The 5,513-nt window shown below is 42.0% G+C and overlaps 2 non-coding genes across 2 annotated transcripts; both read right to left on the reverse strand.

Moving 5' to 3' along the window:
* Positions 1-2,291: 2,291 nt before the first annotated feature.
* trnam-cau (transfer RNA methionine (anticodon CAU)) lies at positions 2,292-2,363 on the reverse strand. The gene has a single exon. It is a non-coding gene; the product is annotated as a tRNA-Met (tRNA).
* A 2,773-nt stretch (positions 2,364-5,136) lies between these two features.
* Positions 5,137-5,209, reverse strand: trnar-ucg (transfer RNA arginine (anticodon UCG)). The gene has a single exon. It is a non-coding gene; the product is annotated as a tRNA-Arg (tRNA).
* Positions 5,210-5,513: the final 304 nt, after the last annotated feature.

Raw genomic sequence — 5,513 nt, forward strand, 5'->3', positions numbered from 1 at the left:
ATGGTAAGTAGAAAACACACACTCATGAGGATGAGAATTTGCGCATCTGGGTGACTGCGGCAGAACCAAACCTTGAGAAAACTCATCCCTATCGAGCAGAAAAATTAGTCTCTAAAACATGGACAAGGGCAACGTGTGTCTTGTACGGAGTTGAGCTCCGTGAAACGTGTGCTCGCGGGCCATAGTTTGCCCACCCCTGGACGACTGGCACTTCCTAAAGTGATCTTGCACAAGTTTTTTAAGGTACGAGCATGATTTGTTTTTTTACTTTGACTTACTGGTGTAAACTTCATCCAATGTTTATATGATGCGTGCAAACTCAATTCACTTCACAATAAGAAGCAGTTTGGAAAATGTCAAATTCATCCCAAGAAAAAAAAATGCTGCCTTCAACACTTTTCATGCGACTCCAAATTTTCTGTTAAACAAAACAAAACAGAATTAGATGTTGTTTTTTAAAACAGCCAAACAACTCTGCAAGTGGAAATTAAATTCACCCTCTCAAAACCGTCAAATAAACAACAATTCAAATCTTCCATGTTACAATTAATTTACTTTTTTCTTGAACAAGGAAATCAATAGAAACATTCCTGACAGGTGTTTGATTCATGTTTAGACCAATAAATGTTCTGGTTCAATTCAGAATGGCTGAAGTTAACAGTCAGCCAGCTCTACTTTCTCATTTGCTGACTCCCACGTCAATCACCAGACCATCTTCTTTAAAAGACAGATTGAAAGGCAAAGAAATTATGGTGTGGAATGTGAACACAAGAGGACATTGTTGTATCCATCCATCCATCCATCCATCTGTCCATTTTTAGCCGCTTATCCTCACAGGTGTCGCAGGACTGTTGAAGCCTATCAGAGCTATCTTCAGGCAGGAGGTGGGGTTCACTCTGAACTGGTTGCCAGCCAATCCCAGGGGACATGGAGACAAACAACAGTCGCACTCAAAATCACATCTTGGGGCAATTTAGAGGGATTGTGTGGAGAACGAGATTTGGAAGGTGAGACAGAGTATTGAGTAAGTTTCACGATAAGTACCAACAATAAGCGACATTCTTAAGTTTGGGATCACTTTCATCTCATACAGACCAAATAATGTTTCATGCAGTGTTTTGCAGATGTATAATGTGTTCATAATTGAATTGTATTTTTCATCTTTAAATGGTTGGAAGAATGACAATTGCCTGTCGACGTGGTGTTTGCTCCACACACAGAAGTTGTCATATTGCAAATATGCTGAGACATTTGCATGCTAGACAATATGAAATCGAGACCAAGCAAACGCGTGCCCCTTTCCAGACTGAAAATCCTGAAGTGGCAGTAAGATATGTGTGTGTATGTTGCGCATGTCCAGTAGAAGTGAATGGAGGAAGTGGCCGACTGCCGAAGAGGAGACAAGTTTTTATTGCCCACAATTTTTAACTACAGAAGACCAAAAGAAACCCTGTTAGCAGAGGACGGTTTCAATCCAACAACCTCTGGGTTATGGACCCAGCACGCTTCCGCTGCGACACTCTGCTTCATCTACAATTTCTTTGTATGTACTTTTGTACCCGTCTGAAAGGAATTCGGCTCCGCAGTTTCATGCCTGGATCAGTCGCACTCACACTCACACCGAAGAGCAATTTAGAGTCTCCAATGAAAACTTGAATGTTTTTGGGATTTCCACACAGGCAGGGGAGGGATTTGAATCCCGTTCCTCAGAACTATGAGGCCAATTCTCGACAGCTGCACCGCCGTTGTTTGAATAGTAACAATAAAAAATAAACTGAAAATGTGCATTAATCTGGTTAGTGACATTGGTCTGCAATTATTTTGAACAGGACTGAAAATTATTTGCATCCCAGTGGTTCAAAATAGGATCGTGAGGAGATCAACATTAAGAAAGTGAGAGTGATCATGTTTCATGATTAATACCAAAAATAAGCAATGTTCTTCACTTTGGGATCAATTTTATTTCTTACAACCAAATAATGTTTCAGGGAGTGTTTGGCAGATGTATAATGTGTTCAAAATTTAATTGTATTTTTCGTCTTTAAATCGGTCAAACATGAACATTTGCTTGTAGGTTTGCTGTTTACGCGGCACACACAAACTGCCTTTGTGGAATATGCTGAGAGATTTGCATGCTCGACATGATGACATGCAGACCGAGCAAACCAGTGACCCTGTGCAGACTAAATATAATGGCAATAAGTTTAAAGAGAATGGAGGAAGTGGAACTCAGTCAAAGAGGAGACAAGTTTTTGCTTTTCACTGAATATGAGTGGAATATCACATTGCGTTAGCAGAGGATGGTTTCGATCCATCGACCTCTGGGTTATGGGCCCAGCACGCTTCCGCTGCGCCACTCTGCTGTACCCACCACTTCGTTGTATGTACTTTCGTACCTATCCTAAAAGAATTTGGCAGCTGTTTCATGCCTGCATCAAACTCCAAGACACATTTGGTATTTGGTCAACTTTTATGATCATTGGTGTTTATCAAAGTGCTGATCTGTACTGGCACCTTTCTGGGTACTTCCACAGTGATTTGAAATGGACAGATCATTGAAGAGAGGATTTTTTTCCCCAACCGTAAGTGAATTGAGGGAATGAAAACACAAGCCTTAATTGCACAATATTTCTCACGATGAGAAAGACTTTAAAAAGTGGCATTCATGGAATTAGTTCTAAAGCCTAATGCCACCACGATGATGGAACATTTTAGATTGAAGCCTGATGAACGCAGTCACCCTGCTCACACCAATCAGCCGATAAGTCAAATGCAACAATGCAGATACAAAAGTGACAGCCTACAGTATATGATGCAAGTGTGATCGCATTACATAAAGTATATCTTTACTTACTATTGTAATCAATGTAGGCATTGAACGTTGACAACGCCTGCAGACTTTTGAAAACGACCGGGCGGCACGATCACCCGGGGCTGCCAGCGGCCCCGCAACATTTCGTCGCAGCTTCACTTCTCAAACATAATCGAAGGTGCCATTTCTGTTCGTAAGAATATTCTCGCCCAGAAGGAAAAAAAAGCACCAACAACAACCCATCGCTCTTTTTCATCATAAGACACCTACAGTCAGATGCTCCCGTAAAATTATCCATCCCTTCGCTTTGAATAATTTCAGAAATTTGATCATTAAAATTTGATTTGTAATTGAAAAAAACATAAATATTTCTCTTTTTATCAGAAAACACTTGTAAAGAGAAAGAAAAAAGATACATGAAGGTTTATATTTTTATTTCCCCTTTCAGTCCCGGACCCGCCTGTGTGGAGTTTGCATGTTTCCTCTGGGCACTCCGGTTTCCTCCCACATTCCAAAAACATGCAACATTAATTGGACACTCAAAATTCCCCCTAGGTGTGTGAATGTGAGTGCGACTGTTTGTCTTGATGTGCCCTGCGATTGGCTGGCAACCAGTTCAGGGTGTACCCTGCCTCCTCCCCGTTGAAAGCTGGAATAGGCACTCCCCGCGACCCTCGTGAGGATAGGCGGTGAAGAAAATGGATGGATGGAGTGTTTAAATGAGAGAAATCTGAGAAAAGTTGTCAAATGAAAATATTCTGCAGAAACTCTCCTCTTTCTTGACTGCTCTATTGCATCTACAAACCGACACAAAGTGAAAATATGGATCAAAAAATTGCACACAACAACTGACTCCTCCTCCTCCTCCGGCACAAAAGCAGATGTGTCGCTTGCTGAGGAACACATTTTGGATCCACTGCCCCGGCTGTACCCTGCCTCCTGCCCGTTGACAGCTGGGATAGGCTCCACCACTCCCCGCGACCCTCGTGAGGATAAGCGGCTCAAAAATAGATGGATTGGTTGTTCTCAAATTTTGAGAAACCGGGTCGGGACATTGCACGTTGCTGGTGATCATTTGAGAACAACTGGAGAATGCTTCATTGACCTCATCACAAACATGGCCAAGGCTGTCATGCGCAATAGACCTCACTAGGTGGCAGTATTGTACTGATCTGAACATTCAACTGTTTGAAAAGGAAGTCTTGTCAGTTCCAGTCAAACATCTGGATTAGAGGTTTAAGGTTAAGATGTTTCAACTTAATTCGCGTCTCCCGATGTTCCACTGCTTTCTCGGTTTCAATTTATTACCCCAATTAAAACTCAAAATCAAATTAGAAAGCATAAATTTTCATGTATTACGTTGAGGTTTGCCTGATGTGTGTGATTGTTCTTGTGCTCATGAATTAGTGTCCAATTAATATTGCATGTTTTTGGGATGTGCAATTGGTTATCGCTGTTGACTGAGAAGTTGGTGGTTTGAGCCCACCCATGGACATCTCCACAATGCATTATTTACTGGGTTTTGAATGATGTTCATAGATCAAAAGCCCTGAAAAGTACAGGTCAGTATGTCTCTGTGGTGAAATTGGTGAGTACGTTCGGCTGATAACTGAGAGGTTGGTGGTTTGATCCCACCCAGGGACGTCTCCATAGTGTAATATTTACCTGGCTTTTGGATGATGTCAGTCGATCAAAAGCCACGAAAAGTAGGGTTCAGTAACTGTGGCGCAATTGGTTACTGCTGTTGACTGAGAGGTTTGTGGTTTGATCCCACCCAGGGACGTTTCCCTAGTGTAATATTTACCTGGCTTTACGAGGATGTCAGTTGATCAAAGGTAAAGATACAGGTAAATCTGTGTCTGTGGCGCAATTGGTTAGCATGTTTGGCTGTTAACAGAGAGGTTGGTGGTTCGATCCCACCCAGGGATGTCTACCCATTGCAAGATTTACTGGGTTTTGGCGGATGTTAGTAGAGCAAAATCCCTGAAAAGTGCAACACAGTATGTCTCTGTGGCACATTCGGTTAGCGCTGTTAACTGAGAGGTTGGTGGTTTGATCCCACCCAGGGACGTCTCCCCAATGTAATATTTACCTGGCTTTCGGAGGATGTCAGTAGATTAAAGAAAACAATAGAAATGACAAAGGGAGCTCCTCTGGAGCCCACCACAGTTTAGCTATTTGGAATTTGAGAGCCTCTTTTTTTTAAATAAATTGTAGAGTTGTAGATGAATAATGACTGTACAAATGTGATGACCTTCATTTCAAATCCAGAGTCAACATGTTTAACAAACCATAATGAAATTGGTTTAAAAATAAACTGTGATCGAGCTAGCTAGGAGTCGAACCTAGAATCTTCTGATCCGAAGTCAGACGCGTTATCCATTACGCCACTAGCCCAGTGGTCTCGAGAAGTCGTCTGCAAGCCCATGTGTATGATTGTTACTCACACGCACTGTTCAAAAGCAGCAGTTCTAAAAAAGTGCAATTGCAGGGATGGATTCCTGCCAGGACCCAGAACTGAAGTGGGGTTGCTGACTGGAAATACACCCGAGAAACGAGGATGTCAGAGATTTGAGATTGAAAAACATTGACTGACACGGAGCTCTTACTGTGTAAGTACCCAGAAAGGTGCCACGACAGTACAGCACACATGACAAAATAATGACATTGACGGAAACACTTTCAAGGGAGCAAATACTCT

The sequence above is a fragment of the Syngnathoides biaculeatus genome, chromosome 21, assembly GCF_019802595.1.
Source record: "Syngnathoides biaculeatus isolate LvHL_M chromosome 21, ASM1980259v1, whole genome shotgun sequence".
Taxonomy (NCBI): domain Eukaryota; kingdom Metazoa; phylum Chordata; class Actinopteri; order Syngnathiformes; family Syngnathidae; genus Syngnathoides; species Syngnathoides biaculeatus.